The sequence below is a fragment of the Meriones unguiculatus genome, assembly GCF_030254825.1.
Source record: "Meriones unguiculatus strain TT.TT164.6M chromosome 13 unlocalized genomic scaffold, Bangor_MerUng_6.1 Chr13_unordered_Scaffold_40, whole genome shotgun sequence".
Classification (NCBI taxonomy): Eukaryota; Metazoa; Chordata; class Mammalia; order Rodentia; family Muridae; genus Meriones; species Meriones unguiculatus.
This window is the reverse complement of record NW_026843649.1, coordinates 1945853-1971405: the sequence shown is the minus strand read 5'-3', so window position 1 is coordinate 1971405 and position 25553 is coordinate 1945853. Positions and strand designations below refer to the sequence as shown.

The 25553-nt window shown below is 39.5% G+C and overlaps 1 pseudogene; it reads left to right on the top strand.

Annotated features, from left to right (window-relative positions):
• The first annotated feature begins 1911 nt into the window (after nucleotides 1-1911).
• Nucleotides 1912-18686, top strand: LOC132651117 (zinc finger protein 431-like; annotated as a pseudogene).
• Nucleotides 18687-25553: the final 6867 nt, after the last annotated feature.

The window sequence follows — 25553 nt, the reverse complement described above, 5'->3', positions numbered from 1 at the left end:
AGCCATGTTCTAAATTAAAATTCCTCTGTAAATGATAAATCATTAATCATATCCATGTTAAGATACTCTGTAGAAATCCCTATCTGTTGATCCTCTCTCGCCACTCATATTGTAAACAGCATACTCATAAAATAGGTGATAATTTTCTGTACAAAACCTACTGATGAGCAAATATTCCATAACAAAGGTTATGTTACTCAAATACCTGAAGCAAAGTTGTGAAGTTTAATCAGATGGAAATTATGAGGGTCAAGAATACTGTTGTGGAGGAACCATAATAACCATGTCTTTGAAGAACAAAAAGCAAAATTGTGTGTATGTGGAAATGTTTCATTTGTTGTTCTTCCGTTTTTATTTATATTTTAATATTAATTACTGTTTATTCACATTGTATCCCAGCTGTACCCCATTACCTCCAAATTCTCCCTCCCTTCTTCATATCCTCTCAATCCCCTCCTCAAGTTCACTGATATTTGAGTCCCTCCTCCTCTTCAGTTTGACCTTAGCTTGCCAGGTTTCATCAGGACAGGCTACATAGTCCTCCTTTGTGGCCTGCCAAGGTTGTTGTGCCTGCAGCAAGGGTTAGTCAAAGAGCTAGTGACTGAGTTCATATCAGAGACAGTTCCTGTTCCTATTACTAGCGAATTTCACTTGGACACTGAGGTGTCATGGGCTATATCTGAGCAGGGGTTCTAGGTTATATTTGTGAATTATTCTTGGTTGGAGTATTAGTCTTAGAAAAGACCCCTGTGCCTAAATATATTGATTCAGTTGTTCTCCTTGTGGAGCTCCTGTCCTCCCCTTGCTATCTTCCCCTTCATTCATAAAATTCCCTCCACTCTGCAGAGAATTGTTAAAGAATATTTATTGTCTCCTCAATAGAAGTGATGATCGTGTAGATCTCCATCATTACCTCTGTGTAGAGATGCCTTTGGGAAGGATCCAGCAATGCCCACTTTTCCTGGTTGAGTTTTTCCAGATGCACATCATCATAGACTATTGCATTCTAAACTATCCTGTACATGTGTACAGTAGAAATCATGATAGTGACAACACTATAAATTTATATTTGTTCATGTGTTCATTCATCCATTCATGATTAATAACGAATGAATTATGAACTCCTATCTCCTTCAGAAAGTCTGCTCAAAAGAGAGGACTGTTAAAAATTAAACTAGTAGACTTAATTAGATTTACAAGCTCAATGAAAATATAGCCAAAGAAATCACATTACAAAAAATCCCTATGATTACTAGCCCTGTGGAAATTGTTGTGTTTATTTTGGTTCCCTTTATGAATGCAGTGTGATTACAACTCTAGGATAATTTATGAATGCAGTCCCTTTGTTAAGCTGGCTCCTTCTAGTTTTTTTTTTAAATATGAAAAATCACTTATAGAAAAGCGATGCTGTCAGTGAGCCATGTAATGAAGTTTCTTACCATCAAAGGTATCTTGTAAGGTACAGAAACCCACAATCCAGGGGGAAACTATGAATGTAAAGAAAGTGATAAGAGGTTAAGATGTAACTTCAGTTTATTATTAAACCAAATTGCAAACATAGTTTATACCGACATAAAGATTCATCAGTGGCTGGAGAGATGGCTCAGAGGTTAAGAGCACTGGCTGTTAATCCAAAGGTCCTGAATTCATTTTCCAGCCAACCACATGGTGGTTTGTAACCCTCTATACTAAGATCTGGTGTCCTCATCTAGCATGCAGTCAGAACACAGTATAAATATTAAGTAAATAAATCTTTAAAAAAAGATTCATGAGGGTAACGAATATGGTAAAGCTTACACATATCTGAATTATCTTTGCAGAAAGAAAATAATACATATTTATGACAAACCCTATGAATGTAAACAGTTTGGGAAAGCCTTTTCCCAACCTAGTGGTCTCCAACTGCATAAAAAAACACATAATGGAGAGAAACCCTACAAATGTAATCAGTGTAGAAAAGCCTTTTCACGAAACGGACATCTCCAAGTACATAAAAGAACACATACTGGAGAGAAACCTTACAAATGTAATCACTGTGGGAAAGCCTTTTCACACCCCAGTACTCTCCATGAGCATAAAAGAACACATACTGGAGAGAAACCCTACGAATGTAATCAGTGTGGTAAAGCATTTGCATATTGTAGAAGTCTTCAAAGACATAAAAGAACACATACTGGAGAGAAATCCTACGAATGTAATCAGTGTGGTAAAGCCTTTTCAGAAATCGGTAATCTCAAACTGCATAAAAGAACACATACTGGAGAGAAACCCTACGAATGTAGTCAGTGTGGTAAAGCCTTTTCAAGACACGGACATCTCCAAGTACATAAAAGAACACATACTGGAGAGAAACCCTACAAATGTAATCAATGTGGTAAAGCATTTGCATATTGTAGAAGTCTCCAAAGACATAAAAGAACACATACTGGAGAGAAATCCTATGAATGTAATCTGTGTTGTAAAGCCTTTTCAGAAATCAGTAATCTCAAACTACATAAAAGAACACATACTGGAGAGAAACCCTACGAATGTAGTCAGTGTGGTAAAGCCTTTTCATGACACGGACATCTCGAAGTACATAAAAGAACACATACTGGAGAGAAACCCTACAAATGTAATCAATGTGGTAAAGCCTTTGCATATTGTAGAAGTCTCCAAAGACATAAAAGAACACATACTGGAGAGAAACCCTACGAATGTAATGAGTGTTGGAAAGCCTTTTCAGATAACAGTACTCTCAAACTACATAAAAGAACACATAGTGGAGAGAAACCCTACAAATGTAATCAGTGTGGTAAAGCCTTTTCAAAAAAAGGAAATCTCCAAGTGCATAAAATAATACATACTAGAGTGAAACCCTACAAAAGTAATCAGTGTGGGAAAGACTTTTCACGACACGGACAACTCCAAAGGCATAAAAGAATACATCCTTGAGAGAAACCCCATGAATGTAATCTATGTGGTAAAGCCTTGGCACATTGGTGCATCCTTTACAGACATGAAAGAATTCATACTGGAGCCAAACCCTACGAATGTAATCAGTGTGAGAAAGCCTTTTCACAAAACGGAAATCTCAAAAAGCATAAAATAACACCTACTGAGGAGAAAACGTATGAATGTAATCAATGAGGGAAAGCCTTTCCATTTTGCTGCTACCTCCAGAGGCATGAAAGGATTCATACTGGAGAGAAACATTTTCAATGTAATCAAGGTGGTAAAGCCTTTTCACAATTCAGTAGTCTTCAAGTAAATAAAAGAACACATACTGGAGAGAACCTCTAAGAATGTAATCAGCATGGTAAAGCCTCTGCACATTGATATGATATCTGAAGGCATGAAAGATTTCATACTAGAAATAAACCATATGACTATAACTAGTAAAGCCTTTGCATGTCACAAATTTTCAAAGCCATAAAAGAAATCATACTCAAGAGAAATCCTTATGAATATATTTACTGTGATGAAGCCTTTGTAAATTTCTATAGGCTTCACTTTCATGAATGAAACATACTGAAGAGAAACTGTAAGAATGTGTCCATTTTGTTAACTCAAAGCTTTGTGTTTTGAACTATCCTGGAGATGTAATAAAGTGGTCTAATCATCCATCAACTGCATCTCACTACATAGCTTGATGTGATATGAATGTATACATAAGATTGGATTCTGTGAATCCATATGTTCTTCCGTATTATCCATATGTCATTTCATCTTAAAGTACAGCATTCTATAGGAAATATGTAATATAAAGGTTATAGATAAAGTAACAGAAAGGATATTTACTTAAAAAGAAACATTTCTAGTGTGTGTGTAAGGTCATTATGGGCTTTTAGGCCATGACTGATATGTACAGAGTGGGAGACAAGTTTGTTGGAACTCCTTTGGCCTTCTTAATATGATGATTGAGGACTGATTGCCAGCTTTTGACACCAAAAGCCTTTCCTACAGCTCTGTTACCCTGATGCTCAAATTAGATTAGTTGAGATATTACATCAATAAAATACTGTCTTCTTTTTATATTGTAAACATACTGTCATGTAATAATTGAGGGATTCAGGGCAATTTGAAGGATAAAATTTGTTTGAAAATGATAGTGTGCAGCCAGTTCTCCTAGGTGCTGAGCCATGTATTTGGCCCCATAAACGTGTCATGAATAGCCTTTTGAGGTGTGAAAGGTTAATCCTAAATTCATCTTTAACTCATCCCTGATGACCCAGAAGAAAGAGAAAATTGAGAGCATAAAAAGTAACTTAGGCTTGGTGCTGAAAGAAGTTTCTAATCCAATATCTTCACAAAAATATGGAAGTATCCAAAATTATCAGGATAGAGACTGAGACTACAAGTGTTTAAAAAGTGCATGACCACTTGACCAAAACCACCAGACTGAGTTTATCCCATATGTCATAAATAGGCAACAATGAGAGCCCACAAGGACACCTGCTTGAGATGATACCTAGTGTAAAAAGTGAAGAAGAATTTGAAGGCATGAAGACCGCTTTTCTGAAGTGGATTGTATTCTGCTTCCCTGATGCACACAAACATTCTCTTAGGAGCCCTGAGTGCTGAAGACTGCAGGTGCTGTGAAGGTTGTTGTCAGGGGAGCCTGAGATTCAAACAGATGTCCATAGAAGGCTGGAGAAATCAGGCATTTACAGAGACCTAAGAGACATGGAGAAGGAGATTTGGGTGTTAAAGAAAGGGAAGTAGATTTGGATGTTAAAGAAAGAATACAATTCCCAGAGAGCAATTAATTCTAGGTCTGTACCTGAGCACAAGCTGCCTCCTACTGTAGTCTCTGTATCTACTCAGCTATGGTGGGTCAACTTTCCAATTCTTTCACTCTTTCCTTGTCTTCTCAGATAATGTATATGTATGTCAGTCAGAATACCATATAGGCTGCCAGTTGGTGGTCTCAAATTGATTTTAAATCTCTTTCCCCCATCTGTCATCACTGCAACCTCTCTGCGTGGCAGGAATAGGGATATTCTGAATGAACATTCCTATATCTCCCTTAGGTGAACATGTAATAAATCAATGGACTCTTTGAATTTCTAATCTGGTCTGGACTGTCATTGATGAAAAGACCTATTCCCCTAGATGAGATATTTTCTGCTCAATAGCATTATGTCATTCTTTGAATACCTTGCAGGAGAGAAATAAGCTGAGAATGAGGGATCAACTTATAGGCAGGAAGATTTTAACGTAAGGCTTGGAGAGATTACTTAGTTGTGTATCTCTGCTCTCTAAATCTATTAAATCTAAAGGATGAACGTTTAACCATATGTTGTACTTCACACATAAGACAAGCTGCTGAGGTGCCTTTTTGACAGAAGGTTTTCTGGCTTCCAGGTTCTCCCAGGATCCTTCAGTCCCTACCTTCTAAAGGGTAAGATTGTTGTTCCCCACCTCCACCCTTAAATTTTCAGTCCAGTAGAACGGGTCTGCCCTCTCCCAGAAGTACCCAGATATTTTATTTTCTTCTATATGCTTTTCTTCTCTTTTTCTGTTTTCTGTTTGTTCTCTCTCTCTCTCTCTCTCTCTCTCTCTCTCTCTCTCTCTCTCTCTCTCTCTCTCTCTCTCTCCACCCTTCTCTTTGCCCACATTTAGGATTCCTCCACGGTAACTTCCATGGCCTTATTCCTTGGGAACTGGGAACCCTCTGAGAACTGTTTGCATAAGCTTGCAAGTAAATATTTACCATGTCTTCAATTAGCAAATATTACCTGTTGGAAGAAAGAAACAGCATAACATTATATAATCATCACTGGTCAAAATTTGTCACACTGAATAAATATGTGAATATGTTTCCAGTTTTTATTAATAATTTGTGTTTTAACCATTGTTTTTGATTTTTCCCTCGTCCCCTATATGAGGACTAGGGAAGGTGCAAGGGGGAGATTGGGAGGCTGGCTAGAAATGGTCAGAATTGTAAGTGGATACAGCCCTGATACAAAGAAAATAAACTATAATAAACAAATAGCTTAATTAAATGTATTTTCATTTTCAAACATTGTTTTCTCTCTTTTTTATTTGAAATAATAGTCTCACTATAAATTCTAGGCTGACCTTGAACTTAGTGTACATAATAGATCTGCTTACCCTGCCTCCCTAGTACCTGCAGCATAGTTGGGCATGGTCTACCTCAATAATTCAGTTTTTTCTGTGGGCTTATTGAGAGTAAATTGCTGAATCCAAATGGTCATGGTAGGCAGGACACAGACTTTGTTCCTAAGTCCAGTAATGGAAAAAAGCATTGATCAGTTGCAGTTGTTTGGCTTAAAATCCTCTCCTTTAAGTATAAAGAAAATTATTGTTTTTTTCTTTAACATTGAGATTTTATGACACATCAAAGTAGATTGGAGTTCTGTTCTTAATTCAACAGATAGTGAAAAGTAGCATCACAGACATAAGGAGATTCTCAATATAGTTAAGTGTAACAGCTCATTACACTTGCCCCAACATCTAGCAAATCACTGAGGTTAAAACCATCCAATCCAGGCATGGTAACACAGTCCTGTAGTTATGGTGTTCAGAAAGAGAATGCAGAAAGTTCAAGATGACAAAGTAAACGACAGAAATATCCCAGGTCAATGGTATAATGGGAGGTCCACAGAACAAAGGGGACTGATTAGCTAAGATCAGAGTCCATAGTCCTCCACACAGCTCCAGGATATCAGTGCCATTCCAGCACCATGTGTTATCTAAGGAATTTGTCACCCTGTGCTTTCTAATGTTTCCTGTCCAAGACAGTTTACCTTAATTCAGGGTTAGACTCCTGTGGGCATTGGAGACTGGAACTACATCCAAGTTGTGGGATTAGCAGGGATACACTCCATAATTATATATCCTCCACAAAGGGTTCAGCACAGAAACCTTATACCTTATCCTCACAACCAATAGGAATAGAATTAGTAAGATATGCAGGTCCACACTTATTCACACATTCTTTTTTAAGACATTGGAAGGAGAGAATTCGAAAGGCATGGAGAAAAGAGAAGGAAAGGGGAAATGGTGTAATATATTTTAATTAACATCTGTAGAAAAAGTTTTAAATAAATGGTGGCTGGAGATAGCATGGAAGTTAACAGCACTGGGTGATGTTAGAGAAAACAAGTTCCATTTCAGATATCACTTGCTAGCCAGCAAGTATCCTGTAAATGTGTTTCCATGGAATCTGGTGCCCACTTTGGCCATTTCAAGTAGGGTACATAGACACATGAACACAAATCATCCGTATATCTGAAAGACATTTAAAGCTTAACAAAGTGGCTTTCTCAGGGTCAGAGTGCTCAGTGGTTTGAAGCAGTGACTGGTCTTCCAGATGACCTGGGTTTTATCCCCAAAACCACATGGCATCTTACAACTGCCTAGAACTCCAGGGTCCATCACTATCACAATACATCAATGCACATGAAATAAAAACAAAGTTTCGAAAGGGAATTTTCTATATTGATGTCACAGTTCTGAGAAAGAAAGCAGACTTGGGTAGCTGCAATGAACTCCTTTTTCTTTATTGAGTCAATCTACCTACAGGCAAAGCAGCCTTATTCCGAGGTTAGACTAGCTCTGCATAGCTGTCCATCTAAGAATTGCAAACAGTGGTGATAGGTGTCATTACCCTGATTTCTGTATTTGTGATCTCTCCCCTTGGTATGTGAGAGAACTGTGGCTTTGATGAATCTTGTTAATGTACCGTTTATATCATTTATGATGAACTTAAAGGTAGTTTTGCTCAGTATATCTCCACCTGCTTTTGGAGCTAGAATTGCAGTCTTCAATTTCTACTGAAATTGTTCTAAGTGTGGTCTGTGGGGGGGATTCCAAGATGGTGGTGACCAATCTGCACTGTATTAGAGGGGCATAGCATTTGATTGAGGCAAATTGGACCCAGGCCTCCAGGGCCATCTCCTTAGTTTGAAAGGCACAAACATTGGAGCTCCTGCACTTTCTGCATATCCAGCCAGTGAGGAGCCCCAGGTCCAGGAACCTCCACTCCAGCAACCAGACATCAGATGGTCCATGCTTCCCTCAAGGGAGCTTTAGTATTTTTGGGACAGTTATGATCAATTGCATCCAGGCCCCTCCATGGCTGTCTCCCAGGTCTGAGAGTAATGAACCATGGGGGCCCTAAACTTTAGGCTTATGCCAGTGACTGTGGACCCCCAGGCTTAGGGAACCTCCATTCTTGCAGCCACATATATGATACCTCCTGCTCCCCTTCAGGCACCTTCAGGATTCTTGGGACATTTGGGAGTCAATAGATCTGGTAAACCTACAGCTGTTTCCCTGGTCTGACAGTCAGGAAACCTGGACCCACAGCACTTGACAGATATGCCAGTGAATGGAGATCACCAGGTCCAGGGACTTTCCTCTACAGCACCTAGACATTGGATCCCTCCTGGTCCCCTGAAAGCAGTATTGGGGTTCCTGGGGATGAGTTCCCAACACTGAAGCCACAGTTCACTGGTCACCCAGACCACACAAACAGTGGAAGCACCTGGTTCATGGTTCCAGGATGGCCCAGCCCAAACGAGTCTGAATGACAGAGACACAAAGTCTGGCACAAAATCCCTTGTAATTATCCCCCAAAACCCTCACTTAATCTCCTGTCCTCTGTGTCTACCCTGTACCTTCAACTCTCTCCAAGGTTACCAAGACAGAGCCTTGTACTCTATCCTTCTCCAGAAACTAGTGCCTTGCCTCGTCAGTGTGAAAATTACCAACTGAATCCACAGACATCAGCGCAACCTGCTCCTTGACACCTTGTCTTCTGGTCAAGTGCACCACCAAACACATCACTTACAGTCTTCTGAGGGGATCATACACTGTTGCTGATCTTGACCCTTCCAGATCCCAGCTTCCTGAAGAAATGAACACTCAGGACTTCCCAAAAGTTGACGCTGAATCCCGTCCCCCATAGACCAACCCTCCCCATTCATCTTAGTTGTATATACACTCAGACTGGGGTCACTTACATACCCTTAACACATACATCATCCTAGGGCTGGACACAGACCCAGTCACATGGAGTGCTAGTGTGTTCTCTTTTTTAATGTTCCTTTGAAATGTGTACATCTTACCCTTGTTCATTCAAATGCTGATTTCACTTCTCCCCTCCCCACTCTGTGGCTTCAATTCAGATATTGCAATGTGATACTTACTCTAAGAATCCTGTCTCAACTTTGTGTAAACAGGCCAAAATAAAGCAACTAGACACAATGTTGAGCAATGGGAGGAGCCATTGGGCAGAAAAGAGGGGATGAGCTAGAGGACAGGAAATGAGTGGGAGGAGAAAGGGTGAGAGGAGAGCTAAGGGAGGAGAGAGCTGGGGGAGAGATCTTGGAACTATGTGGAGAGATGGACTGGACCAAAGATATCACTGAAAGCAAGAATAATTGGGAAATCTAAATGTTAGGAAACTGTGAGGGCTTGGAGGTTTAGGATGGAGTAACTATTGCCCAGCACTGTGTTCTAGGTTAACTAAAGAAATCACTGTGTCTGTGTGGTGATTTGGTTGTACAGCTGTTTAAGATTAACAGCAAGCATTACTAAAAGATAATTAATAGTAAATTTTAACAGCAACTTACAAGAAATGACGCCCAACTAATCTAAGTATCCAAATTCTTTAAATCATACTTTATCATAACTTTGTGGGGGTAATACGCTCCCAGTGATAAAACCCAAACATAAAACCTAAAAACTCCCAGGTCAATTACTGTCTCTTTAAGAAAGACTCTTAAACCCGCCGAGGAGCAAAAGATAACAAAGGAATATATAGATATAGATATAGATATAGATAGATAGGTATAGATATAGATGTTCAAATACACATATATATATGTATTTTAACAAGCTAGTGAAGGAACATGCCTTTCCTCCCAACACAAAGTAAAAAGAAAAAGAAAAGTCTCTGAGTTCTGGATCAAGCTAATTTACATAATAAAAGCCAAGATGGCAACTCCAGCTGTTTAGCCACTTTCAGAGATATTCTAAGATTCAAAATGACAAAATTTTCTTTAAGGTTGCCATGTAAATTCTTTTTGCCTAAATAATAGATGTTATGTCCTTACTGCTCTAAAGGTTGGATTCACATATATTTTAGGTTTATGTAAAGAGAGATAATGTCACACTGCTCTAGAAACTGCCTTATCCTTTTAAATGTGAAACGTTTTCACAGGGGAAAATGCTGGCCATGCCTATGTAAAAAAGACACAAGAGGCGTAAACATGGCAAAATTCATGCCATCTTAGTTTAGTCAGAAACACTCAAAAAGTATATTCATATGTTAAAAAAAACAAAACTGTCCATCCCATATCAAAAAAGGGCAAGCCAAAGAATAGCCCAAACAAATGTAAAAACCCAGGTACAAGATGCTTGGGATATACTTATATGCTATAATGCTAAGAAAGTTTATGTAAAGTGTGGCTCTAAAGGATTAACTGTCCACTCTGTATAAAAAAGGGGCAAGCCAAAAAATAGCCATGATCAATGTAAAGCCCAGGTATAAGATGCCTAGGGTATGCTTAAATTCTAAAGGTAAGAGGGAGTTTATATAAAGTTTGACTATAAAGGCATAACTACCCATTCTATATAAAAAAAGGGATAGGACACATAGCTAAATATAAAAAATGCTTTACATAGCTATATATAAAAATCTATGGCTAATCCTCTAAATATGTACAAGATACTTACAGTATGCTTATATTCAAAATTAGAAAGGAGTTTATATAAAGTTTACTTAAAACATGCATTTTCTATTGATCAAGACAACCAGCTTGTCTCTCTAATGGGAGGCTTTTCTAGGGAAATAGGTAGCAACTTGGTCTAATACAACAGGCACGCAGGAGCCCCAAAAGCTATTTTAACTTATCCAACGTTGTTTTGATTTCAATGGGATAATGACTGTATGTTCAATAATAATGGTAGTTTATATTGCACTGATCCCTTTACATGGGAACAACTCTAAAACTAACTGAGAGATTTAAAAAAAATATCTCTAGGCAGAACTTCAACAATACTCGGCCAATAAATCCTTGGCTATAATGTCCTCAAAATATATTATGCTAATCTTTTAATTTGCATAGATAGAATTTGCTCACAGTTTAATTTCATCCTGCACATCTCATACATTTATAATTTTAGAACTCTATAATGCTTGTGAGAAATTATGTGTTTGCCAAACAAAAGAACTGGACACCAGAGATGCCGGATCAAACATAAACAGAATCATTCTTCAGCATGCTGAGACATTGACACATCTGTTCCAGCATCTTGCATGTTCCAGCATTCTGCTTGTTCCTGACTCAACTGCTTCAATTGCTGTATCTCATCTAAGCATGCTCCCAAAACAACTTTGAAGAAAGCTACTAATCGTTATTGGTCCAGCATTGTAGACTGTTCCAAAGAGGACTTTTATTGAGCCTAAAATTTCTCAACATTCAAAGACTGGACCACAAATGTTATTGCTTGCTTAATTAACCATTTTCCCAATTTTACTTGTACTCACTGCAGGATTTCTACATGTCCAAAATGTCAGCTAGAAGAAATTCATGAGAACAACATTCAATTTTCCTTAAAGGGTGTTGGGTGTGTTTTTGGTTGTTTGCTATGGCTACAAAATTTTATTGTAATTGAGAGCTGTTTATAATTATTAATGGTCATATTCAGAGTGAAACAAGGTTATACTCAGGGATTTCTCTCTTTTCCTTTTTCTTTCTTAGATAAGGAGAAAAGGGGTTAAAAAGAAAATAGTATACAGAGACTACTTATAGGAATAAGACAAAAGGTAGATTATTGAATCTATTCAGCTTAGGGTTTTATTTGTTATTCTCAAGTAAGGTAATTTTAACTCTGGTATAGGAATTTGCATACTGATACAAAAATAAGTATTTTTCATACATTGGTATAAGCTTTAGTATATTGATACAAATTCAAAGTTACTTCCAATACTTTTAAACTGCTATTAAACCTGGTTATTATATTAGGTAATGCAAGTTAATTGCTAGTTATTTAACTCATAGTCATGTCAGACACTAGTCTAATTTATTCAATGAGCATGCATCTGAGTTTTAACAGATAAATATGATTTTGTAGACAGATTGATGATATAAAGATAGGTAGTCTTCAAAAACTTCAGAGACCTACAGAATATGGCCTTTTGAAATGTCTTTATTATTTTAAAGATTCTTTGACAATGAGACAGGTCATCTCCTGGCAGCACCCCACCTACATGAAAGAAGATAATGAGCATCGAAGAACCTCCATGGCTCCAAATGTGGCAAACAAGCCACTCAGATAAATACCCTTCCTTCATGAAAGACAAATTCTGCCAAAAATCAGTAAGATAAAGCAGGACAAGTCGACTGCTGAACTCTGCCAAGACAGGGTAAGCAAGCCCTAAATAGTTCCTGTGTCACAAATATGTCTGTCAAATATTCTGAGCCAGAAGGCTGAAGATGATGCTCCAACCTTACAGAGAGTTATGGATGACTGTTCAGGCAGCAAACTGTTTCTCTAAATTCTTAATATTTGGAAGTTGCTAACATGTACTTCCTATTTAATCTAATACTTAATTTTATTCCTTCTCAAGTCTCTGATAGGGTTGAAGACCAAAGAGTTATAGTGCCACAATTAAGCTTAAGTTGTTTAGAAGTTAAGAAATGCTTTCATATAAGTAATACCAAAAGGGATAAAAGTTAATTTAGGTATAGAACTTTAAACTTGTCAAGATAAATAGAATGATCAGATACTTTCTCCTAAGTTGCTAAATACACATGCGCCGGACATTGCACATGTAAATTTTACCTAACAGTTTTCATAATTTCAAAATTATTCTTGTATTGAAAGAAAAGGAGCCTTTTATTGGACTTAAAGTGGGAAACATTGGTATAATGTTCTTTTGAAATGTAATACACTTTACCCTTGTTCATTCAAATGCTGATTTCTCTCCCCCACTGTCTGGTTTCAATCCAGACATTGCATTGTGATACTTATTCTAAACATCACCTGTCTCAACTTTGTGCAAACATCCAAAATAAAGTAACTAGGCACAATGTTGAGCAGGGAAAGGAAGCAGGAAGAGAGGGAGGAGCCAGAAGACAGGAAGATGGGAAGAGAGCTGGGAGAGCAAGGCTGGAGGAGAGCGATGAGAGAGACCTGGAGGAGAGATCTTGGAACAGCATGGAGAGAATGAACCAGACCTAAGATTTAAAAAAAAAAGCAAGTATAATGGGTAAAATCTAAGTGTTAGGAAACTATGAGGGTTTGAAGGTTTAGGAGAGTGTAACTATTGTCCAGCATTGTGTTCTAAGTTACCTAAATAAACCAGGTCTCTGTGTGGTGATTTGGTTATACAGATGTTTAGGATTAACAGGAAGCTTTAGTAAAAGATAAACTAATAGTAAATATTAATCACCGCTTACAACACAGGGGCCACAGGGAAGACTGTCGGGAGTTATGGCTCAACTAGTACTAAGATTTTCACAGGAAACACCCTACACAGGAGAGGAAAGGAAAGCCAGAAACCTTATTGGCAAAAAGAAAAATTATTCAACCAAGGGAAGGCATCTGTGTGTGGGTCGGCCAAAAGAGAGGATACCTCCTTTTCCCAGGGAAATGGAAATGTTCCCAGTCTCTCAGACAAAGGGGAACATTTATGGAGAACATGGAAAGGAAAGAATCAATCAACTTGTGTTTGATGTGTCGATATAGCAACTGGGTAGCCATGAAAGAGGAGTTCCAAAACCAGGGAAGGGAGAGGGAAGAATCCCTCCTTTTGAGATAGACAATAGGTGCAGTACTTATCTGGATCCTAATTGTTCTGAGCGGTGGGTTCAGGTGGCTTTTCTGCAGCTTACGAGGATCCCTTTTAAGTTTTATAAAGAAGATAAACTTTTAGAGATGGCAGCATCACCATCGTAACATGTATCGAAATACACATTGTAGAAAAGGTGGTAGACATACACCTTTATCTTAACTGAATCAACATTTTCAAAGGTGAACTGTGGAAAGGCAGAAGCCTTTCATGAAGTAGAAGGGACAAAAGCTCACTTAGTCTTAACTTTTCCTTTGATTATACCTTATGGAAAAAGAGGCTTAACCAATTTTTAAGTTTGCATTTATCAACATTAAAACACTTTCTTAGATCCTCAAACATTTATAACTTGCATTTACCAACCTTAAAACACTTTTGTAGACCCTTAAACATTTTTGTAGAACCTTTATAACTTAAACTTCTTCTCCTTAGGCCTTTGTATCTAGTTACATAATATGAGACAGATGTGAGACTGCTGTGAACATTTATTGTTCGTTAGCCAAAGGGATGGCAAAAAGTTACATCCATGGCCTGTTTTTTGGATCTGATAGCAAACTAGACCACTGAGACCTTACAACTCTACCAGTGAGGCTTAAGGCCTGGTCTGCTGCATATAAAGAGAACTGAGAAGGCATCTGAAGTCTCCCAACACAGAAATTGACAATATGACCAAGGGACCCTAGTTTGAGGCCAAAACAGATCCACAAAACAGACCTGTTACCCTGGGCTGGGCGATGGTGTTGGAGGTTGCTGAATCTAGGAGCCATTTGTCCTCTGCCAGGCCAAGGAGCAGGAAGGCTGAAAGGATCTGTGGCTCTTGTAATGGTTGAGCCTCCATGCCTGGGCATAGAGAAAAAGCCTGCATGGGAGCAGTTGGACTTCCAGAAGCCAGTCTGCCAGCAGGTAGTCATGGCTTGTTGAGGCAGCCATGGGACCAGTGACCCCTTTGGCTGCATTTCAAGCAGTCACCTGGCAGAGTTGACTTTTGTCTATACCCCCACAAGATGGGGCACTGAAGACCTCTTGTTTTCTGTGTGGGAATGCCAACAGTCTCAGAGCATCAGCCAAGGTCTGGAATACTTTAAGCCATAGATGAGCCTGTCGGGAAGGCACCTCTCTAATTCTTTTTACCAGATCCTATATGGTGACTCAGGGACCATCCTTACATGTTTAATTAAGATAATAATGAGACGTTGTTTGCATCTGTAGGACTATAAATATAATTTTGGACATGTTTGAAGACTTGATCATGTGTGAGATGACTGACTGTCAACTTGCATTTGTTAATTGTCAAATATTAGGGCTTTAGGTTTTGTCCCTGCCAAGGTAGAGCCTTAAAAGTCATAAACATAGTCTATAACTGATAAGAGTCTAAGGCTTTATTGTAGATCAATAATGTTTTTATATTTAGAAAATAAGAAAAAATATTTTAACCTTGATAGTGAAGATATAGCATAATGACCAAGTTTTAACATGAATAAATAAATGACTCTAAAATTAACAGATCTTAATAGTATTCTTGGAATTATATCATATAGTTTTAAGGTATTTAGGCCAAAACATTTACTTACTAACCATAGAGTTGTGAGATTTGGAATAAACAACAATATAGTCGAACAGTATAAAGCAATATTTTTTATAAAGCAACTTTAAAATTACATTTGAATTTATTTTACCAAATGAATTACCGAGAAAGTCTAGTCATAAATATGTATCACAGGCAGCTCATGGAAGGAAAAACGTAATTTATTCATTAATTTAGGAATAGATAGTGACACAGGCAGTTAGACATACATTTTAAATTAGCTTAATTTAAATAGGCTTTTATAATATTGAAATATTAGCATCTTATAAAAATTATGTTGAACCAGGGTTGAAGCATATTGCATAGCATGTTGTAAAATATAACTTGGAATTTTGATAAAAATCCATTCCAATTTAAAATGAGAGTTGTTCCTCTCCTTATCTAAAAGGGGATAAAATAAACAGAGAATTAATTATGATTAAAAGGGGTCATACCATGTGGTCACCTTAAAGTTTACAGTTTAATCTTAAGATTTCTTTTGAGAGTATGAAAAGCAACCAGGGAGTATTTTTATTTAGTGGGATAGCAGACAAAGAGAAAGAGACAGGACGTTGAGAAAAGAAATACAGGGAATCGCTTTTTCTTCTCTGATCACTTTTAGTGTTAATAGATATTCAACATTTGACTAGGATAAATATCAGTGTAGAAGCTACATGATTCCCAAAGGGAAGAAAATATAAAGAAGCCATTCCTGTGCATGAGAAAGGGGAAATGGAACTGGACCATGTGGCTAGTGGTTCATCAACCAAAAAGGACTGTAGATCAGGGGTTAGCCCAGCTAAGACCAAGAACCTTCTTACTTAGTACCGGGTCGTTATCAGCAGTAAGGATGAGTTCTCCTAGAGGGAATCTCATCTGTGGGAAAGGATAGGGCAGATAGGAAGCTTTAAATGGGGATAGGAAGGGGTTCAACAGCATTTTAGTACCTATAAGAGATGGTAGTTTTGTACCTGTGTAAACAATGAGACAGAAACAAAGTAGTAAGAGCAGCTGGATGCTAGGGAAATCACATTTGTTATAACCAAGATGGCTGCCAATCACGTGACTTCCCTTGATTGCCCTGGATTAACATGGCAGTGAAGCCGTGCCCTTAGTGAAGATGTCAGTGAAGCCGTGGCTCCACCTTCTTTATCCCAGAATCAACATGGTGGCTAGCCATGAGTCGAGGGCAGCCACAAATGAGGCTGGAAATTTAACCCCTAATTCTTGAGTCCTGAGGCAGCAGCAATATTTAAAGCCATTGGAGGGCAGTTTAAAAGATGTCCATACTATGTGGTGGAGTCCTGAGGCCTGGATTACCTAATAGTGAAGTCCAGCACAAGCTAGCAAGCTAAAAGACCAGAGCAGATGAGGGGGTTGGTGAGAAAAGTTTCCCAGCAGCCACCAGAAGAGAGAAAGTCGCATGTGGCTGTAGCAGCAGCAGTAGGCACACAGTTGAAGCCATCAAGAAAAAAAAAACAGGAGATGAGAGTGTGAGAGAAAGATCTGTAGTGAGTGGGCATGAGGATAAAATTCCAGCATGTCTTAACGTTGTCAGAAAAGGCCTCCTGGGTTTCAACACTAAATGTTAGTATTTAGATAAAAGGAACATGCATAGAAACATTCTGAAATCCAATGAGGTCAATAGCTGGAGATGGAGGTAGAAAGAGAGAGGGAGGGAGAGAGACAAGGTAGGAGGATGAGGCACTCGACAGAGTGAGTGGAGAGCAAGAGAGCAGCAAAAAGGCAGGTTGGTCCCTTTATGGAGCCATTGAACCATGGAAGCCAGGTGGGACTAACTGGCAGATGACGCATGATGACATCATAGGTTGCTAGGCAACCCAGAAGCAGGCCGCCTAAATACTAACACTCCCAGAATACAGTCCAGTATTCTAGCACTTTGTAGCTTGCCTGCTGAATTCTCTCTCTTAACTTTCCTGAACCTCTCTTGTGCCTGATTCCCCTGGCTGAATTTTCTAATTCCTCTTCTAACTCCTCCTCTCCTGACCTGAGGCACGAAGTCTAGCTGTGCTCTCTCCCCTGCTCAGCATCTGGCTGTCAGCCTCTTTGTTGACTAATCAGGGGAACACTGGGGGGCAGAGTTTATACACAGTAAGACAGGAGATTCTCAGAACAAGGCTTGCCACCAGATGTAGGGGATACAGAAATCAGCATTTGAATTACACAGTAACATTGTTCCTACATATCCCCCCTTTTAGCCTAGTGAAGGGCTTTTTCTTACAATAACAAATTATATCTAATAATATCAATTATAAAAATTACCATGTAAGATTGACGTTTGTATGTTTTCAGAACCCTCGGAGAAAGTATTTTACTATCAAATCCTATCATCCTAAACAATTTCAGTTTAACTATGAGACTATAATATCTACTCTTCAACCCTGTCAGAGACTTACTTAAGAAGAAATAAATATTACCCAATATGTAGAAGTGCAGGCAAGTAGCCTCTAAAAGTATAGAAATGACGTAGATATTTGGCTGACTGGAATCCTTCCAAATTGTTTGCTGCAACACCTTTAGCCTTCTGGCTCAGAACATTTGTCAGACTTTTCTTTGAAGCAAGTCATAGGCTTGCCTACCTTGTCCTTGCAAAGATCGGCAGTTGAATTTCCAGTGTGCCATTTGTCCTGTTTGGACAGCATTGAGCCTCTAATAGATGGGAAGGGATTTTCTCACCCAGTGGGTGGGATATTGTCCAGTCTTAAGAAAGCTAGCTGGTAACATTCGCTGTCCAGTCTCTGCATTCTAACACAAGTTCAGGGCTTATCTGAAGTCCTGACTAGAACAGTTTGCAATGCTGGACAATCTAGCTAGGCATTTTTAAGTGGCCTTGGAAGCAGAATTTTGAAGAAGTGTTGTCAGTGAGGCCATTTGTGTGGTAGCATCACCTGGACTAGTTGTCTTCTATTTTTGGGGTCTGATTGGTTCTCTTGATCTGCAAAAGAATAACTTCCAAAGGCATCATATATGTTTTATATTCATGATAAATGTACGGTCTGTATACTGAACACAGTTCAGTTAAAGGTGATACTCTGCTCTTTAGGTAAAGAACCAAACTATAAAATATGCCTTTTTATCTATGCCAATCAAAAGAATAGTATGGTAAGTAAGTCCAGGTGAGTGTGTTGTCAAAGATCTATTTGCTATGCCCAGTTGAAGTTCTGGCTGGAGACATTTTCACATCTTAGTCATCTCAGAGATATTCCCCAAGGCAGGATGAGGAAACTAGGTTACCTGGCCTGTTTGGCCTTTTTGATTTCCCTTTTATCTGTCTGCAGCCAGGATCTTTAGGAGGTCTTCCCCATCAAATCTGATTTCTGTCAGTTTAGATAGAATATATAGCGTTGTGTGTCCTGTTGAATCAAGAGCATGTTCTCCAGCCCAACACAATATATTTCCTGACATACATTTTAGAATTGGGACGTTTATGTGTTGATCTGATTCAGCAGTCCTTTGTAAACTCCAATGTATGTTAGCCTGTGTGTGCGACTTTTCTCATTTAGACAATTTTAAAGTGAAAAATCATTTTTAATCTATTTTGTGGAGATATTATTTTGCCTATCTGTTTTATGACCACTATTATAAAATGGTTAGATCTTTTCATAACTGTTTGACCTACAGAATTATATTTTATATTTTGGAAAGCTTTCATGTCATAATGTCTAGAACATTGTTGCATTCCAATGGGTAAACATGCTGAAGCGCCATTAACCTCAATGTGCAGAGGTATCTCGAACACAGTTGCCATCTCTAACAATTGCATGACCTTAGAATGATGCTTTCCAGAATTTAAGGCAATAGGACGATGGAATTCTGTATATGAACCTATGGCATGGTAAATATGTTTCAGTTCCCCAAACCCTGCGAAATGGAGCACACATGTCACTGCATGACCTCGTTCTGAGGCAATGCCAATTAGGATCTGCATTTCTACCTTAGCATATTGTTTTTCTGAACCTTGATAATACACATACAATGCCCAGTCTGACCAACCAAGTTGGCCTCTTGCCGAAGCCTTTCTATCTAGCATGTCAATGAAACGCATTTCTGCAATTTCTTTAAGACTTTGTGGATTCGCTTCATCTGGAACTACCTCTTTTGGTATTATTTTAATTCCAGATTGGAGTTCTCTGAAGGTTTCCTATTTTGATTCAAATATTCCTCCAACCTATGTTCTGTGTCCTTTAATTCAGCATATAATTTCTCAGTCTCTTCCTTCTCCAAGTCTCTCTATTCCTGACCTCTCCCAAAGAGGATATAAAGAACTGTAATCGTCAGTGGAATAAAGTATTTGTATGCTAAGAGAAACAAAGTCAAATGGAATCCAGAAGCACTGTGTCACTGTGCCTTCCTCCATTTTCAACACAGAAATTAATTTTCTTTAATCTCAAAATCTCTTCCCAAGGACCTTACTTTCTTAGACCCAGCTTCCCTTCTAGACCTCACCAGTTCAGGTGCTTGAAGCTTCTCCATTTGTGTTTGGCTCCTGCTTCCAAGGAGAGGCTTTTATCTGCCTTCCTCACTGGATTCTCAGCCCTCGCCAACTCTGGTTAGTTACTGGATCCACAAGTGTTTGCTCCCCTTAGCTTGCCTCTGTCATGTGTGCACTAGACCTTTCTCAAAGAGATTCATCATTTGTTCTTGGCTAGAAAGTTCTGGCTTTGAGAACTTTGCCTGTGTTAAAGAGCCGCTTTCTTTTTATTTGTAAGTGCTAAGTTCCTGAAGGGACTGCCTCTGTTTTCTCTCTCTGTGTTTTGTAACAGTGTTTGTCTTTCTGCAGCAGGCTTGAGATCTGGCTGCTTCTTCTGAACAGGAAGCTGTGAGCTGCTGCCTTAGAAAGTGGGGTTCCTCTCTTTTTGTACAGAACTAAGAAACTGCTCTGTACTTTTGTTTTCTACATAAACTATTGCTATAATACTGTAAATTCTGCCCCACTGTCGTACGCCATTTGTTATGCTTATTCTTATACCACTTTGTTAATTTCTCGGTTTCTCTTTTAACCCAACTAACATACAAAAAATGAGATTCTGTAATATTTGCTTAATAATAAGCTTCACAACAGGAGAACTGAGTAGTTATTACTTGACTCTTAACCCTCTGAGCTGATCTGCTTTTCTCCCAGCATACATGCCAGGATAATTGCTCTTCGTAACTTTCCTGCTAAGCTCTCTCTCCTGGTCTGTCTCCTGGTCCTCTCCTGTGGCTGAATCTCCAAGCCTAATTCCCTAATTCCTCTTCTAAATCCTTCTCCTCTGTCTGTCAGGAAGTCCAGCCTTATTTATCTGTCCTGCTCAGCAACTGGTTATAGCTGCTTTATTGCTGTATCAGGGGATCACCGGGGAGCAAAGTTCATACAACATTAAGTAGGAGATTCTCAGAACAAGGCTTCCAACCACAAAAGAGGATAGTGAAATAGGCGTTTTAATTACACAATAACCTTATCCCTACCGAAAACATTGGTAAGAAACCTGTGAGCTTCACATAACAATTTTTATATTTTCATATATAATGCAGGGAATAATTATAATTTTACTCAGATCATACACTGTTAAACAGCTAGTTTGTTCACCAAGTGATGAATACTTTTTAAACAGTTTTGCCTGGTATTACAGATTGCTTTTTACACATACACTTAATATTCACCATTATCCCAATTATACTGCCTTGGATTCTACTTTAATGACAATCTCTTTTAAACATAGTCATAATATTCATGGTTCTTGATCCTAACATTAGAGTTGATTTTTATGTCTTGCATAAATTTTAGAATTTTACATTTTATAGTTACATATGACATATTTATAAATAATGCTATATTTATGTTCATCTTTATATGTATATATTTGTGGAGAGCCGAGACTCAGACGCCACTAGGTGGCGCTGACATCTTGCCCTCAAAACTGTAAACCTCCAGTGTGCATGTGCAGATTGTGTAAGCACGCTAAGGATTGCGTAAGCACGCCGGGTAAGAGTGAGCAGCCAATCAGGGTATTGACACATCACAAGCCTGTTAAGCATGATGGGCCCAAGTCATCAGGCGGGGTAAAATTGAGCAGCCAGTCAGGGTATTCACACATCACTCAGGTGCGACCCGGGCTTAAATAAACAGCGCCACATCGGGGGCTCCCTCTCTCCTCCCCTCTCCTCCTTCCCCATTTCCCCGCCCGGGGCCTTGGCCCGCGGGACGTGGCCCGCGCCCGCGAGGTGGCCGGGCGGCCTCTCTCCTCTCCGTTTTCATCTCGTGACTAATAAAGATTTTGTTGTAGAAGAATTCCTGTGGTCGCATGCGTTTCTGCTGGCGAAACGCTCAAGGGGCTCCCAAAATATATTTAGAGAGAGAGCCTGGTTATTGTGCAATATGTTGTTATGGCATTTCAACTAATTTTCATATGATAAGGATTTGCTATGAGGAAGGCAGTGGATACAGAGAAGTAGATAGAAGTGTATAAATTAGAATTAGGTCAATAGCTGTAGTTTATTAAGTTGAATGCTGTAGGTTCTTTTTCTAAGATCCATGACTTCACTCTCCTGGAATACTTGGCTAGCTTTCTAAGACCAGACATGTTTTCCTTTTTCTTTGTTGGGCCTTCAGTTCAACTGAAGAGGTGTTAGTTACCATCAAGATATGAGTGTTGCTATGGAAACCATAGGAATATCTTGCCATGGTAATCACTGCTGTAGTTTATAGGTACAGCTGTGTAACACTGTTGGTTGCTTGCGTACATTATAAGCCCACATAAAAACATCCAGTGCTATGAAAGCTAGTCTTCATGCAGGAGGCTTTCAGGTCAAATCCAACTTGAATTCTCCAAGGCCTGTTTCTGAAGTTCATGTTGGCTTCAGAAATGGGGGCTTGCCTTCAAACTCTGGAATAGAACCAAAGGTAACAGCAGCAACCTAAGGGTTTTTCATGTGTTTTGGACACTGTTCATGTGAAAGAGCATATTTTCCATGCATGGCACAGTGTTTTTATTACATAGTAGTCTATGTCCTCTGTGGGGAGCATTAACGGCCCATGTGTCATAACTTTTTACAAACTATATGTATGTTTACATAGACACATACACATGTCTTAGAGATGTATTATTAACAACATTCTATCTACCAGGGAATGGCCTGAACTTCTCAAGGTCACTATAGCTATGCATTTTTCAGCTTTATTCGTCTTTTCAAAAAGGCAACTCTTGGTTTCTCTCTTTAAATTGCATTTTCTTTAAATGCATCATAGCTCTAATCTCTTATTATTATTTTGTCCCTAGTGTTTCTTAGTACTTACAATGTTATTTTTTATTTTCTCAAGTGCTCTGTATTATTTACTTCCATATAGAACATTGTCTCCTATAGCCCAGGCTTGTCTCATGCTATGTAATTGCAAATTGCCTTGAGTACCGAGACCTGTGTCTGCTTCGTAGTGCTGAGAAGATAGTCCTGAAACTCCTTCCAGGCTGGGCCTAACTGGTCAATGAGAAGAAAAAGTAGGCCAGTGAATGAGAGTCCTCCAACCTCTCTGGCCTTTATTGGGGCCTTAGAAATGAAGAAGGAACTGTGCAAGAAGTGAGATAACTGACCAATATTGCAGCTTTTATAGTCACAGCACTGAAAAGGATGGGCAAGAAGAGGGAGGAAGCTTTCATGCTTTGACAGTAGTTGACATTAACAATATGAAGTGAGGTGGTCAGTTACAGATGATCAATAAATGTCCTGATTGGCCATTTGTGTGTTCTTGATCGCAGGCATTCAAGAATCAATAAAGAACTAACCTTCTCAAGAGGAAGACATGCCTCTTCTAAATTATATATCACCTGGGTTTTGTTGTTGTTGTTGTTTTGGTTTTTTGTTTGTTTGTTTGTTTGTTTTGGCTTTTCTCCCAGGGTTGTCTGATACTGACCAGGTGAAAAGTAGCTGCAGTTTCACTGACCCCACTGTGAATTTGTGAATTCACACAATAACAATTTCATTTGGTTTCCTAAAATCTCTCTTTAATTGTCAGCATTTTTGGCAGCCTTCCTCCTGTGGACAGATGGTTCACTCCACTGCAAGTTGAATAACAGGGTGTTCAAGTTAATCCACTTGATTCCAGGAGGAGGGCAAGTCCCTACTGAGTGCTGGAAGACAGAAGGGTAGGCTAGCAGACAACAGGCACAAGTCTACTGACAAAGAAATCTCTGCAGATCTGGAAATGGTGTGGCCCTGATTCTCCACATATGGACCCAAAGTTCAAGTCATGGATCCAAGGTCCCTGCCCTGAGCATAGCTTCCTCCCTAAACCAGGCCCTACTTGCTCTTTGTAATTAGCAAACATGCATTCATGCCTCCTGGGCCAGGAAGCACTATGCTTTGTCTCTTCAGTATACTGTGAGCCTAGGGGAGGTGCTCATGTCGCTCTAGACCAATCAGGACTTCCAGGCGAGGCCTGTAGTCAGAGGAAGGGGAGGGTTTTTCCTGGTGGTTTGTTGCAGGTTCGCTTTGGAAGCTGAGCTCTGCAGAGTATTTGGCATCCAGTGGTCTCTTCTCAGCTGCTGGGTCCTGTGAGGGGTTTCAGGCGACTTCCAAAGAGGCGACATGGTGAGTGTGTGGCTGCCGCCCCCCAACGTGGTGGTGGAGTAGGAGGCTGAAGAGCCGGAGCTGGTGTGGTTTGTCCTTCCCGGGCTGGATGGAAACCGGCATCCATCAGCTGCTTGTGAGGTCCTTTGTCCTGGCCTTAGGAATGCTGAGCACTCTGAGACCCACGTGTTAGAAGTGGGATGGACTGTGCGCAGACTGGATGTGGCGACCTGGGCACTGTTAAGACTCAAATCCTGGGACAAATGGCTGAGGTGCCTATTTAACAGTTCAGAGCAGAATTAGCTACCAGGTTTGCCCAGCATCTCCGAGTCCCTACCTGTTTATAGGCTATGGCTGGCATACACTACCCTCTAACCCAGGGCTCAGGCCCTTAACCCAGCTGCCCTTCTTTCTGTTATCTAGCCAATTTGGTTACCTGCTCTATTTCATCTAATATTTACTGCCATAGTCTCATGGTTTGGCGTGCCCCTCTGCTCTCCTCCCTGTCCTCACATGGCTCACAGGTATGGTTACCTTGGGCTATCCCAAATGTTCCAGCCCGAGGGTGTGTCTTTCTATGTATAATAAACTTTCTCCCCACCATACCTAGGAAGAGTCATGTCACTTAATTTTTATTTTTTCATTCACCTCCCATTTGCCACTCCTTTCTTTCAAATGCAAAGCTCCCTTATGCTTTAGTTGTTGTTACTGTTTGCATTTGACTGAGGGTTGCTACAAAAATTCTCAGCTGTGAGGTAGAGATGGCTGCATTGGACAGTGAGAGGGTAATGAAATGTATACATGCAGGACCCTGTGACTTGTAAAATAAACATGTACCCTGGGAGAGAGGAAACATTTATTAAACTACTAATTTACTAGGCTAATGCTCTGTCTGCCCCTAGAATGGAAGGGCAGAGCTGAGATAGTTTGTGCTGTCTGAGACACCTGATCTCCCATCCTCCAGTAGAGGATCTGCCAGAGTCCTGAGGACCAAATGCTTGGAGTAAGCATATTATGATGGACTCTGGGGAAAGTTCACATCCTGGAAGGAGGAACAGTACAAAGTACCTTGCAGAGTCTTTCCAAGATTCTTCTCTGGTGGTTATATAGTGATCAATATCCTGGAAAATAAGCTAGCTATGCCATGGAGACCATGGGATTCATTGTTGACAGTCCCAGAAAAGCTGGTCTGCTGAGCTAGGAGAGTCCGATGTCTTAGAAGTGGGATGGACTGTGAGCCAGTATGTATGTGGTGCCCTGGACAGAGTCCCTTGTCCTGTCAGCCTTTCTGAGTGTGGATTCCCTGGGGAGGAGGAGATTCTACAGCTCTGTCCTGTAAAAGGGATTTTCATTATTCTCCTCTCATATTTGTCCTTGAGGATTAGTACTGTCTTTTGAGGTCTGTGTATGTCACTAAGGAAGATCTTTTCTAGTTGCATCCATTTGCCTGCAAATTTCATGATTTCCTTGTGTTTAATGGCTGGGTAGTATTCTATTGTGTAAATATCAGTTTCTTTACCCATTCTTCGGTTGAGAGGCATATAGATTGTTTCCAGTTTCTGGTTAGTAGAAATAATGCTGCTATGAGCATTTTTGACGGAATGTCCTTGTTGG